Source organism: Cupressus sempervirens, chromosome 11 (assembly GCF_028749045.1).
Source record: "Cupressus sempervirens isolate cs-2001-9-10 chromosome 11, ASM2874904v1, whole genome shotgun sequence".
NCBI classification, from domain to species: Eukaryota; Viridiplantae; Streptophyta; class Pinopsida; order Cupressales; family Cupressaceae; genus Cupressus; species Cupressus sempervirens.
Genome location: NC_143128.1, coordinates 51,095,529 through 51,110,928, shown reverse-complemented (window position 1 = coordinate 51,110,928; position 15,400 = coordinate 51,095,529). Strand labels below are relative to the sequence as shown.

The following is a 15,400-nucleotide window of genomic DNA, read 5'->3' as shown; positions in this document are numbered from 1 at the left end:
AAAGACCCAATAAGATGGTTGATTTTCTACTCTCTGCTAGTTAGATGGTTAATTAATATAAATAGGCCGAATAACATTTATCCTGAGCAAAGAGGGAATGAATCAATTACCTATCAGTAATTTGAGAGGATTATTTTGTAGCTAGTCAACCTTTTTTTTAAAGGTATCTTCAATTTTCGAATCAGGAACCAAACTTTGATTTTGTATTGAAATTTCAATATAATTGTTATCAATGATCAACGAACATGAATCTCATGAATGCGAGTTAGCAGAGCCACACCTACCTGATACCATCATTTAATAGTAAACTAAAGGAACTTGAGGGAAATGGCGCAGTTTCCATTCTTGCTAGATAAAAGTGTACTGGAAAAATCGTTTGGGAGGTCAATAGCCCCTTACTGGTATACCTATCTGCTCGAAAAAAAACAGTAATTAGGACAACTCTGTAATTTTGTGTTCAAATAATCGTTCATCTGGTTTTGCCAAATAAAAGCCTACTAGAAAAATCATTTAGGAGGTCAATAGCCCCTTACTGGTATACCCAGCTGCTCAAAAAAATAGGAATTAGAGAAACTCTGTAATTTTGTTGGTACCAATATCGTACAATAAAGCTTTCAGCAATAAGCTTGTTTACATGCATTTAAGAGAAAAAGAGGCTCTTTTAAACAAGAAGCATAGTATTTAATTGGTGGTTGTAGTCTCATAACCACCAGGTCACCGTGAACTAGCAAGGTCTCAGCAAACACCCACTACTATATTGATATGCGCTTAGTTTGTGGCAGGTGTCTTTACAGTGAAACCAACTGTCAAACCATGGTAGTGACAAACATTTTAGAAAGAAAATTTCTATTACATGTGACATAAAAATTATAACCAATATTTCAATAAATTATTTTACAATAATGAATTTTCCAAACTGATCACATTTTTAAGAACTTCCCTGCATGGTTTTTGAAAACTACAATAGAAATTGACTTACAAATTAAATATCATGGAAAACTGTCACATAATGGAGATATCCAAAACCTTAAACAATAATGCAGACATACAAAGCCTTAAACAAGATTGCCAGTACTACAAGTATTACAACCAAAACATTTTCATCAAGGCACCCAATAATTTATTCACAAATAATTTGAAGGAGCTCTAGTTGTTTTTGCCTCTTCAGCATCCTATATGTAAAGACTACCCCTACAAAACCAATGCCACATCAACATTCTCTATAAAATGTGAAAAATTCAACGAAGTCTTATGAATTTTGACCAGTCAACATTAGTTGATTAGTTATTATTAATTTTAACAAAAATGATACATATGCATGTATGCTCAAATTTAAAAGAAATCATAATTTCGTTACCAGATTACCAATACCAGATGGTCTAACCATGACGACCAAGTTAGAATGAGCTCTAGAACCTATCTAAGAACACAAGGGTCAGAATATTGTAGGAATGCTTTACCACCCTACCACAGTGCTATTAAGCTTCATCAGAACCTTTCCTAACATGAAATATATCCAGGGCAACGAGATAGTCTAAACAAGTAAAACTTAGAGGAGTAATGGAATTGTGCTACACAAATAATGTCAAGAACATTAATCGGTCAACAAGATAACAAAACAACATTTTCTTAGTTATCACTTTAGTATCATAGACCTTTTTTCATCATTATAATAAGTAAAATCATGACAAGGTTTATCCAACATTGAGTTCCATATACCCATCAACATAAAAGTATAAAACCATAAAGTCCATTAATCATGGATCAATTTATTACATCATCTTAGCTCATCTCTAGTAAGAAATTTAGTCCAACTTTAAAAAGGACATACAAGTACTACCATCAATTATCTATTGACAAAAGCTATAAATATAAATATAGTGAAGCACATAGCTAGCAATGAAACTCTTTCTCCATAAATTCATAGTCCTAGTGTGTTATCCTATCTTGAATTCCTCTCATAAAACATAAATAGACAAGATATCTATTAACAAGAATGACACCATTATTTTTCATTCATTATGAAATGACCACATTTATGTAAAAAGATAATTTAAAGGTCAACAACCTTCCATGAGTTACCAATTCCTTAACATAGTTAATCAAGTCATGATAAAGTAATGTTACATAAAACTAATCTCTAGGTCATATATAAAAGGATTATTTGCAAGAAAACTCCTAAGTGCCCAAACTATATTTAGTAGCCAACTCAAGTAAATATAAAACTTACATGCTTAGCCAATACCACAAAGAGTACAATAAAAATTCAATAAGGTTATAGGAGGTGTTGATAAAACAATAGTTTCCAATTTCACTAGGTTTCAATTAATGTTATTAAAATACACTAAAATCTCTAGTAGCAGTACATTTTGCCAGAAGTTGAAAATTATTTGGAATAGAACAACAACATCTTCAGTATTTCATTTGAATTAGAGGTCAGTGTTTTAAAGTATGTTTCTCACTACTGGTTACTAGAAATATCAATCTTATCAGTGCTCTACATTCATATTACCACACATATACACAAGAATTAAATACAACATTTGTTATTCCTTCAGATTTTTCATTCCTAGATTTCCCTCTCCAACAATTCTATTTAGTATTGTTATATACAATGGTATGGCTCATGATTCTATCTAATTTTATTTTGACCAGATCACAACATTCTCACAAATTCCAGATCAAAGGTAATAAGTTTCCTTATAGTTTGATAACTTTGGAACTTCAACATTAAAAGAAAGCTCGATTTCTAGCATCTTTAGTGATTCAAACATAACACTATTTTGCATAAAAGATATATAGGGCCCCTTTAATATCATATAGAGCACACAATGTTCTATCACTAATCATTGCTTGATCTTTAGAGGAAGAAGGTTGTGAATGATTAATGGAGAAGGCTTAGTTTAGGCAACCTGGTCAAATTAATACTTCACACCAAAGATTTTGGTTTTATAGCTATACAGTCATAGTGATTTTTTTGATAAGGACCAATGAATCCAAAATGTATTTAAAACTTTATCAGGTGTGCACTATCAAATGCCTAAAATAACTAGTGTGACTTACTCAGATGACTACGATAAAACAATAAACCACAAATAGTTTTAAGCATGGAAGAAACTGTGGAACCTGGTTAAATTTACTGATGCTAAGCCCTTCGTCCAAACAGCAACTATTCTGCTCCTCTCTTTTTTGCCCTTCCTGAAATATGCACTCAGTACAGTGCATCCAAAACTCAAACCCCCGTTTTTCCTCCTTCCAACCGCAAATTTGAAGATGGCTGTACAAATCACCAAGCAGCCGACAGGAGAAAAGGGGATTTTCAAACAGATCACCGCCAAGAGGAGTTCCACAATGGCGTTAAATCTTTCTACGCCTCCGCCGAGGTTGCTCCTAGAAATAGAAACCCTAGGCTAAGGAAAGCCTAATTTGCCTCCGTTGCCTGGAAAAGTCCTACTTTTTTTGCACTTTCGCTGATACCCTCTAATGACTTTTTTATTACTGTTTCTTATATTTGATTGTAGATATTCATAGAATTTGAGTTTCTTGGCCATAACAGTCCGCATACTCTAAGGGTTTTTTCAATGTTCCAAACACATAATGATTCCAAAATCATTGATTCAAGAAGTTGCCGAGATGAAGATTAGTGGTGCGAATTAATAGGCTTTGAATTAACTACATTCATTTTAACAATAACAATCAACCTCTAATACCAATTTTTAATTTTTAAAAACAATAAGAATTATTTAAGAATAAAATCTATGTGAAATTAAGTTTACCGATTTATTCAGTTGAGGGAAAACAGGTTGTGACACTATATCCACCTAAAACACAAGCATGGTAACACAAGCATGGTGTCTTTCAAAAGGTTCTAGTGTCACACACAACAAAACTATTGTCCAATTTATATTAGATGTAAATAAAAAAACCAAAAAGATGAAAGTATAGCACACCTCGATAGATATTGCAGCAATATGTGCACTTTCTTTCACCAATCTTTGAACGAAAACTTTCAAATAAGAACCTAAAGCCTTGAATTACAAGAGAATACAGTGGTAAAAATAGTTGTTATGTAAACAAAAAAAACCCGCTAGATAAGGGAAAATAGCGTTGTTTCAAGCCCTTGTATATTCTTTTTGCCATTAACTGAGTACCGTGACAATAAATTTCAAAGCAAATCGGATTGTCATTTTCTGTCATCCAGGATTGATTAGATGAACTTGTACTATTTTTCTAGCTAAAAACCTTATTAGTATCAATATACTGGTTAAGATGTTTGCACTCTTGCTGTAAGTAAATAATGTCCATATAAAAATGTTTCTTGTTTAGAATGGAATGAGAGGAATGTGCTGTCGCACTTTGTAAGCACGCTGACATTCAACCCACCATGATGATTATAGGTGTGATGTCAACTTCTGTATAGTTTTTGTGAATAATTTATCTTCTTTTCATTGAATGAGTTTCAGATTGATTGTCATCATTATTATTTGTAGAAATTAATTATTATTATTTTTTAAGTTTGGAATAAATTCAAATTTAATATCTTTGAGATGAACGATTCACAACTTACCATTGTCTAGCCTCTTGCCTAAAATGAAGCGTATATTGATGATCTATTCTGTTAAGTTATGATTTGAACCCAAAAATAGTATTGTTCTTCGACTCTCACTTTCATTTTTCATTGCAGTGTCGAATGAATTGAAAAATGAGAACACAGAATTTTTTATAAGAAAGGACATCCAAGGCAAGAACTCAAGCAGATGTTAGATGATATAATTGCTATATTTTACAAACTAAATCTTTAAAGCATGATTATAAGTTGTTTGTGGATTATTTTCTAGCGTGCATATCTGTTCACTGAACTTGTTAAACCAGATCTTGTATGCCTAAATTTGATTTATAGCATCAAATCGCCAAATATATTGTCGATCATTGGACTTTTGATACATTTAATAGAAGTATAGATTTCTTAGAATTCTGAATTATCTTCATTTCAGTGATGGGAGTGATGGGTTTTGAATCAATAGCATGGTGAAATAATTGATCCTGGTTTGCGATGGGGAAAAAAATAGGAGGCAATAATTAGGACAACTAACTTTTCTTCCAACTGATATTAGAGGCGCATCTAACATAAGACTATTTTTTCTGTACAGCTGATTCGAGAAGCATCTTGTGTTTGGAAATTCAATTTTATAGAATTTAATCCAAATCAAGACATTCATGCACCTCATTCAATCAAGCTGCTAAGAAAAAGTGGTATCGATTTCACGAAAAAAAACACATTGGGTATCCATTCAAACTGCTTTGTGGAGCCTCTGATTTCATCTGGCATTGTTTTCAATAAGAATATGAAATGGGTTGTTTTTCATGGTGTTTATGATTTTGGGTAATTGTTAAAACTTATGATTTGCAACAAGTTGCCTCATACAAGATGGTCTTTTCAGTCTGATGAGATTATATTTTCTGAGCGTATATGATGTGGAGCATATGATTAGGTTCTATGATTGAGTTTATGGAGGTCTTAAAAAAGTTACTGAGCTACTTAAAGTAGAGAGAATTGGCATATGTCACCAAGCAGAGTCTGATAGTCTGCTTACTTGGTCTATTTTCATGAAGTTGAAAGAGGGTTTTATAAACATATCACTGGATAAGTATACAAATGTCTTGTATGGATTGTATCTGAAGAATTGCATTGGATAAGGAATTTGAATCTGCATACATGGCAATGTTAAATTTGATTCCTGTTCTGTAACTTGCGGGCGCACCTGAAAGGGTTTTAAAATGTCAAATTTAAACATTTCCTTTATACGATATAATATGGGTAAATCATTTTCTTTCGTATATGAATTGGTTTCATACCATTCAAGGCCACTTCTTTTAAGATTAGGGATTTCTTATGTCTGGAGAAAGGCAAATTGAACACTAAGAAATGTCATATCACAACATGGGCTTGTTGAAGAGGCTTTCGAATCTTTAAGTCAAATGCAATTGTCAGGTGCAAAGCTAAATTATAGAGCAGCATCTCAAGCGTGATCAAAACTGATTCCGTTAATGTGCTATATGACTCGAAAGAGTGACTATGGATGACCGTTAATACTATATTTAATTACAAACCTATTTCATTGCATAACTAGACAGATTGAATTGCAATTGTGATTAAGGAAGAAGAACTATTTGGAGGAATCCTGTATATTGATATGGTGGAAGACAGCAGGGGGAAGAAGAATTATCATGTGTATAGCACACCACTAATCTAGATAGTACTTCATCTTATATTAGTAGGTAGGCCTTAAGCTTCAACATTAAAACCATTGAGAAACATTAAATATTCTATTCACTAAAACTTTTATGTTTTTAATTCTCTATCAAGGATTATATAAAGCTGTATTTGTAAGGAAGCAAAGGTACATGAAATCGCTTCTTACATTAATCTTTAAGAGGACTATTATGCAAATTCAACTAATTATTGAGAGATCTCAAAAAATGCATAACAACATAATTAAAATAACAATGAACTAATAACATAATGATTACTATAGAGAAACCCTTCCAGAAGAAAAATGTAACACCCCACCAAGGGATACAAAAGAAATAACCTATAGTTTTACTAAGTTTTCCAACATTTTTTTTTGAAACAAGGAAGATAAATCATTCACATTAAACACATACTAGCAGAAGCAATAACATACAATCAACTAAAAGCATAGGCAACAGGGTACATTACTCATGGATCCCATGATGTTGAATCACATTTAAATTTAAATTAGTACTAAGTCCATCAAATACCACATCCACATGAAAGAATAATTAGAAAGTTCAATGTCTATTTTAATAATATACATTTGCTCTAAATGCCTCTTGGCAAATCAAATTTAGAATGCTCAATCATCCACTGTACATGTCACAGGGTATGAAAGGCTAAAAGAATATACATATCATGTACTTGAGTCCATGATACAAAGTACAATAAAACAAATGAAAGCATCCACCATACATGATACATCCATCCATCATACAAGATATAACATCCATCATGAAATATAACCATCCATCATAATAATATATAGAAAGAATCAAAGGAAATGCAGACAAGGAAGCTCCAGCCATGGTGACTATGGATGGATCTCAATGGTAAGAGCAAAAAAACACTACCACCTGACTGCATTGAACCTAAATGGCTCATTCCAACTACACTGAGGAGATAGTCTCAAGTCCCAAACATGACATCAAACCAAATATCAAAAGTACTCTCTAAGTCTAGGAAACCGTAAAAGCAATCCAACTCAAAGGTTCTCAGATAGATCGACATCTAATTTCTAGAGGCACACAAGACATGTAAGAAATCTACTATGTAAGCAGGCAAGTGTCATTGCACAAATCATGCTAGAGTTACCCGAGTAGTCTCTTAGGACCCTCGGGTCCCTAGTGATCTCTATGCAGCCACTAGTATCCTCTCATTCTGACAAGGCATACTATGGAATGCAAGGTCACAACCAAGCATTCTCTCTACTCTCATCCTAATTTCTACTAGCACTTGAGGCATGGGCGACAAAATACAAGATTCTTATTAGGTTTATTTTACTCTCGTTTAGTGTAATATTTTCATTTATTAAACAACTTACAATGGGTTATCCTGGGAACCGCTTAGGGCCTTGGCTCCCATTACAAGCCACTTCTCGGCACTACATGTAGATAACCTACCCTAGGCTCATAAAAGCACAAATCAATAATCATATAAAAATCACCTCAGCCCTATACAAACGATTGGAAAGCATCAAAATATAATTCACAATAAATACATCAGTTCTCTATGAGCAACTGGAAAGTATCAAAGATAAATCACAATATCTATCGGTTCTCAATGAGCAACTAGAAAGTATCCCAATAATACTAATCAATGACTCAAAATGGTTAAGTCAAATATGTCACAACATGATATCACCAAGATCAAAGTAAACACTTGAGTCCCATCAAGGTGACTAGAAAATAACCCAAGTATAATTGATCGAGGACTAAAAAATGGTTAAGTCAAGAAGGTCATAGATTCACTTCAGTGTCACACAAAACACTGGAAAGTAATGACAAATAGTAAATACAAACATATCATAAAGCATGCCATCACATTACGATGGTTGGGTTAACAAGATTGAGATCAAAATATCTACATGACATCACAAACACATAACTCTCGAGCCTCTGGTAATAACCTAAGACTAGTCAAGGCTAGGTCAACCCCAAAACATAGAAAGTACATTAAAAAAAAATAGTCTCCCAGATCAGTTTGATTTTGAAAACATATTGAGTAATGTTTCAGTTTTATTTTCAACATATTCCAGGTAAAGGAAATTTCGAGTTTACCCTATAAATTAATCCATTCTCATAACTAAATAATGGTACCATTACATTGATTTGATTTAGATCTATTATCCCAAAATAACTTAAGGGTAAATGTTTAATTAAATCATTGAAATAATATAGATTGATCTTTGAATAAACTATAATTTTATTAAGTATCAATATTTGATACTAGTTGAATAAATTTAGAACTTTTGTTAAACAACTTCTAATATTAATTAACTTTATTTACAATTTATTTAATTGAATTAATTAATAATTATATAAAAATAATATTATTCATTAATAATTTATTAAATTGAATAATTATTATTAAATAAAATTTAATTAATAAAATTATATAATAATTAATAATTAATATTATTAATATTTAATAATAAAAACTTTTGATAAAATTATAATTAAAAATCAAAATATTAATAAATGATTTTTAATATATATATAATATATAAAAATAATATAAATTTATTACAAAAAAAAACATAACAAACTAACACTCACGATTTGAAATTTGAATGAAGGTTGTGCAGCTCTACTCGATGGCTGCCGCTGGCACTAACCAAGGTGTGGGGAGGTGGGGGATTGGTGGCCCCGCCTCCCACCCTATATATATATATATATATATATATAAAATTTGTAAAACAAAACCCCCACACTTAGTAATTTAATATACATTATTTTTTAATATGAATTTTATTAAAAAATTTCAAACACCCTCTCACATGTAAATTAAAATTATTATTATTTTTTAAATTGATTTTAATTAAATTTACTTTATTAGATTTTATGAATTATAAAATTTAAATAAAACAAATTCTCAATAAAATATAAATATATATATAAAACCTTTGCAATTTAAGTCTGATATGAAAAATACAATTAACCAATCAAATTTCAAATTTCAAATTTTTTCATTTTAAAACCTCAAAACCCTCTTTGGTTTAATATCAAATTAACAAAATAATTAATGGATGAAGATTCTAATATGTTTCAATCTCTATGCACTCTAAAGATTTAATCATGCATACTAGAATTTCACAATAGATAGTATGAAGACAGGAAGAAAGAGCATAACAAAATATGCAAAAATCACAAGTGTCTACCTAGATACTGATACTAATTGCTATGTCCCTGAAAATTGTAGAGAAAATTCCTCCTCTTAGAAAATTCTCCTTTCCAAACATTCCTTCTCCAAAATTTTCCCTCAAAATTTTCATCCCCCAAAAAATGAACCCTCTCAATTGTGATAAAGAGTTCTCTCCTTAAATTGGGGCACTAATTATGCATTCACCAGGGAGAACTCCACGCTCACCAAATTTCAACTCTAAATTAATTTTTTTTTATCTTTCATTTTATCCTTTTTTTTTTCTTTTTCATGCATGTTTATTAAATTATAAAATAACTTTATTTAAATTTTACTTGAGTCATTTTTCAATTAATTTATTAAATTTAATCTCATGCACACATCATGCAATCATTAAACTTTTAATAAATTAATTTCTTTCTCTTTTTTTATTTAATTTTAATCTCATGTATACATCATGCAAACTTAAAACTTTTTAATAAATTAATATATTTTCACTTTTAAATTTATCTTCAAAAGTTAATTGATAAAATATTTAGTAACTTAAATAATAATAATATTTAGCATTTATTTAAAAATGAACTCTAAATATATTATTATTAAATTAAATAAATATTATCACATTCTAAATTTTTCTTATAACTTTTATCTCCAAATTTAATTCTTTTTATTTAATTAATTTTTCAATTAATTAAATATTAAAATATAATAACAATTTTTTTCTATTAAATTAAATCATTAATTTAATATTTTAATTAGACTTAATTAATAGAAAATTCACCAAAGACTCATAAAACAAAATACGAAAACCAATCATAAGAAAATACATACAAAATCAAACTAAAAGGATATAATCATGAACTAACGTCATTCGACGCATTCAGAGGGTACTCAACTCAGATACTTGTCCTAATTTTCAATTAGGACAAATGGCCTAAAAGTTTAGGATTTGGACTCAAGAATTTATCTCTCGTCCCTTACCATTGAGATAATGTGATAGGGTATGCTCATCCTGGCAATTTAGGGAAGTCAATATTCGGTACTTGCAACCTACATAAAATCTATGCATGCACAAACACAGTATTCTAAGCTAAATATGCAATGGTAGGAAGTGGTGCATTGTGAAAATCTCGACTAGTAGGTGTCTACAACTCCCTTCCTTAACCACATCAGAAACACCATACATAATAAAAATAGACACGCACACCATACACATGTAGTATGGAGTAAGTATTCATAAGAAAACACATAAGATAATAAACCATCTAACAAATCATCATCGATAACTACAAACATTGGATAATCATCATGCATACATAGAATATCGAGTACCAAGTAATCTCGTTATAAAATAAACTAAATCTAAAATAATATCTGATAAACTCAAAGCAATACTACTAATCATTAAACATAAAATTGGCCTAAAAGTGTTTGATAATGATAATAGAAATGCAAACTAAGGGTAGGCACAACAAATCCCACCCTCCAAAACCCACACGATGTATTCTCAAATCTGGAACATTACAATACACTTGTAATGTAAATTTTTTTAGGAGCACATCACCACAACTTGAACTTGGACTTGGACAATGTAGAGAGATACTCCTTCTAGCACCAGTCTTACAAACTAAACTCAATGATTCAAACACCTCCCCAAGCCCTCCTTTTATAATGATTTGTGATGTGGAAACTATTTGCGATCTTACAAAACCATGGGCCAAAACTACGAGCAAAACAACCATGCCACATGTTACCCATTTGTAATTTGTAACTCCAAGAATACCATTTTCGTTCAAAATTTTGTCCTTTAGTTTAGATGCCCATAAAAGTCATCTAATGAGTTTTTTACACTCTAGAAATAGCCGTTCTACATTGTTCTAGAGACTAGACACATTTTTAACAAGTCATACACCTTTCTTCAACTCATAAACATGTGAAAACTACCACAAACAAACTTAAGAATTAAAAAAGAAAATTCTAGAGTTTTCGAGGAAAAGCTTGCAATGTTGAGACATAATTCTTAATATTTTCTCACTTGTCGAACAAGTTGCAAGATCTAGGGGATCCACGGTTTCATGGACTTAATTGTTAGGAGGCCAAGAGGCCCATAGACTCTGAACACCATCTAAACTTCTCTATGCTCACGGGATTAGTTAAAACATCAACAGGATTCACTAAAGTCTCTACCTTCTCTAGCTTCACCATGTCATCCTCAACCATATCTCTCACAAAATGATATTCTACATCAATTTTCTTAGTCTTGGCATGAAATTTTAGGTTCTTTACTAGGTAGATTGCACTCTGACTATCACTATAAATTTTCAATGTACCCTACCTGAATTCTATATCTAAACATAGTCTCTTAAGCTAGATGGCTTCTTTGCAGGCATGACTAGTTGCCATATACTCTACCCCTATAGTGGATAAAGTGACCACAATTTGTCGCTTGCTCATCCAACTAATTGCACCACTAAATAATGTAAACACATATGCACTAGTGGATCTTCTTCTATTAACATCACTAGTCTAGCCTAAATCCACATAGCCTTAAATATCCAAGGAATGCTCATTTTCTTTTCCATGAAAACATATAGAGTACTTTAAGGTACCCAACAAGTATCTAAAAACTCTTTTTACTAAATCCCAATGTGCTCTTCCTAGATTAGACATATAACATGAAAGTATTCCCACTACTTGAGAAATGTCTAATCTTGTATAGACCATAGCATACATCAAATTTCCAACAATACTCTGATATGGTAATTGACTCATCTCTTCCATCTTTAATGGGGATGAAGGACACTATGAGCTATAAAATTTTATTCCCATAGTAATAGGAACACTCAATGGTTTGGCATCTTGCATATTGAATCTTCTCATAATAGTACTAATATACTTACTCTGGCTTAGCCAAAGATTTCTATTTTTTCTATAACTTATAGTCTCCATTTTTAGAATGTACCTTGTTGCACCAAGATCTTTCATTTCAAACTTTGCTAAGAGCTAAGATTTTAATTATGCAATCAAACCTTTTCCTTTGCCAATAAACAACATGTCATCAACGTATAAGGCAATAACAAGGAAATAATCACCATTAGACATGTAGTATATACAGTGATAAGATTTGGATCACACAAATATCAAACTCAATACATATGTCTCAAACTTCTGGTACCACATCCTAGGACTTTGTTTTAACCCATATAAAGATTTCTTCAATTTATAGACCAAATGACTTTTACCTTTCCCCACAAAGTGCTTTGGCTATGTCATATAAATTTCTTCCTCCAAATCTCCATGAATGAAAGTTGTCTTCACATCCATCTACTCAACTTCTAGATCATAAGCCATTGCAATAGAAAGTAAAAATTGAATGGATCTCATTTTTGTTATAGGAGAAAAAATTTCACCATAATCAATTCTTACAACTTGGGAGTAACCTTTTACAACAAAACATGCTTTATAATTCTCAATGCTTCCATCTGAACCCATCTTCCTTTTGATTAGCCATTTTCAACCAATAAGCTTTTGTCCTTCAGACAATAGTGTAAGGTCTCATGTATCATTCCTCTTAAGAGTTGGCATCCTTTCTTTTATGGCTATTTTCTAGGACTCTAAATCATTCATACCAAGAGCCTCTTCTATAGATTTTAGTTTATCAATATTAGCATTCAAAGAAAATATGTACCTAAAATCATTAGGAGAATATCCATACCTTTCTAGTGCTTTTCTTTGTCTACTAGACCTTCGAATAAAATTAGGTTTAGGTTTAGTTTAAGGTTCATGATCAGATTCTCCCTCTTCCTCTAATGATTTAGAATTTGTAGAGCTCTCTTCAACAACTTATCTTTCTAAGGGCCTTGATTCAACTTTCTTTGGTGTAGCAGGAAGTTGAATCACATCTTTCTTTTCTTTTATCTATTCTAGCTGCACTATAAAAAACAAGACTTAGTTTCCCTAAAAATAACACTTTTGGAGTAAAATACCTTTTGTACAATATGATCCCAAAGCTTGTATCCTTTCACACCATAACTATATCTGATGAAGATACATTTGACAACTTTGTTGTTCAATTTTGTCTGTTTCTCCTTTAGCACATGAGCATATGGTTCACAACCTAAAAATCTCAGATGTCTAAAAGAAGGCTTATGGCCTGACCATGCTTCCATTTTTGTCTTATCAACAAGAGCTAATGTAGGAGATCTATTTTTTAGGTAGTAGGTAGTGGCTACAACTTTGACCCAAAACTTTTTTTCTAGTCCAACTCCACTTAGCATACTCCTAGCTTTCTCCATCAAGGTCATGTTCATTCTCTCTGCAACTCTATTCTTTTATAGAGAATACGAAGTTGTCTTCTCTCTTTTAATACCACAATATTTGCAAAATGTGTCAAAATCATTGGAGCAATATTCACTGCAATTATCAGTTCTCAAATGCTTTATCTTCTTTCCAGTCTGCAACTCAACCATTGCTTTAAGCTCTTTGAAACAACTAAAAACTTTAGCTTTACTTCTATAAACTGATCTACCAATAGAAGAAACATCAACTAGACCAAATATATCCAAATGGATTAGATCCTAAGTACATGAGGATTGATGAGAACTTGAGTAAAACTGAACATGATTTTGTTTACCATAGATACAATGCTCACAAAAATCAAAATCAAGGTTGCAGTCATTTAATCCAGCAACAAGTTTTTTTATTCTTTAAGGTTCATAGATCTTTCTCATCTATCTGGCTAAGTCTCTAGTGCCATAACATAGTCTTCTCTATAGGTAACTTTGATTTAGTAGATAGAGCACATTTAGGTACCCAAAAACCATGACCATCTATTGAAAGAGAAACCCTCTCCTTCTCCAACAAAGTAGTCATCTTCATAGTTTTATCAGAAATACTATTGCACTCAACCATGCATGCATCAAGTTGGTACAATGTACCCCATTTGCTTCCTCTTTTTATTACCATAGCACCTCTCACAATTTTTTCACTTGCTTTAGGAAACTATACATCCACATCTACATCTATTAGTTTACTAATAGATAGAAAATTCCTCACTAGTCTCAAGATATTCAAGACACCATCAAATCTTCTAATTCTACCATCAAAAAATTTCACACAAATACTTCCACAACCAATAATATCAAGAACTGAGTTATCACCCAAGTACACCTTACCATCATCAAACATTTCATACTTACTAAACCAATTTCTATTAGGAGTCATGTGAAAAGATGCACCCAAATCTATCAACCATGCATTTCACCTGCATGAGTGGCCAAGGATACGATGAAAGCATCTCCATCTTCCTTCTCAAACTTACAATTAGAATCGTGCATCATTTTCATTTTCTTTTGCTCTTTGCATTCCTTTCAAAAATGTCCACGTTTTCCACAATTCCAACAGATCACCTTGGACTTACCACAAGATTTTGATCTTCCCTTATTCTTGGACTTAGAATCGCCATGCTGCTTCTCATTCTTGCCTCTTTCCTTTGGTCTTCCTTTAGCACTCAAAGCCTCTCTAGCATTTAGAGAGACCTTCCTTCTCATCTCTTTAGAAAGTAGAGAACCAACAACATCCTCCTTCTTCAAGATGACTAAAGTGCTCACTATGGTCATGATAAGGTTGTCCTATGAGTCTGGCAATGAACATAGCAATATTTGACACCTTTCTTCTTCATCCATCCACACCCAACTATGGTCAACTAAGTCTCCAGCATATTAAAACTTTCAAGATACTCAGAAATCTATCCACCTTTTTTCCATTCTCAAGGAATACATCTTCTTCCTCAAGAAAATATTGTTCACAAGTGATTTCGCTTGAAAGATCTCACTTAGCTTCTTCCAAAGCTTCTTTGCAGTAGGTTCTTCATGGAAATTAATCAATATAGAGTCTACAAGAAACAATCTTATGAGAATTTTAGATTTTCTATCTCTCACATCATATTCTATGACTGAAGATGGA

The 15,400-nt window shown here is 31.8% G+C and overlaps 1 pseudogene; it reads left to right on the top strand.

Annotated features, from left to right (window-relative positions):
* Positions 1–327: 327 nt before the first annotated feature.
* LOC149528195 (putative CCR4-associated factor 1 homolog 7) lies at positions 328–5,735 on the top strand (annotated as a pseudogene).
* The last annotated feature ends 9,665 nt before the right edge of the window (positions 5,736–15,400 follow it).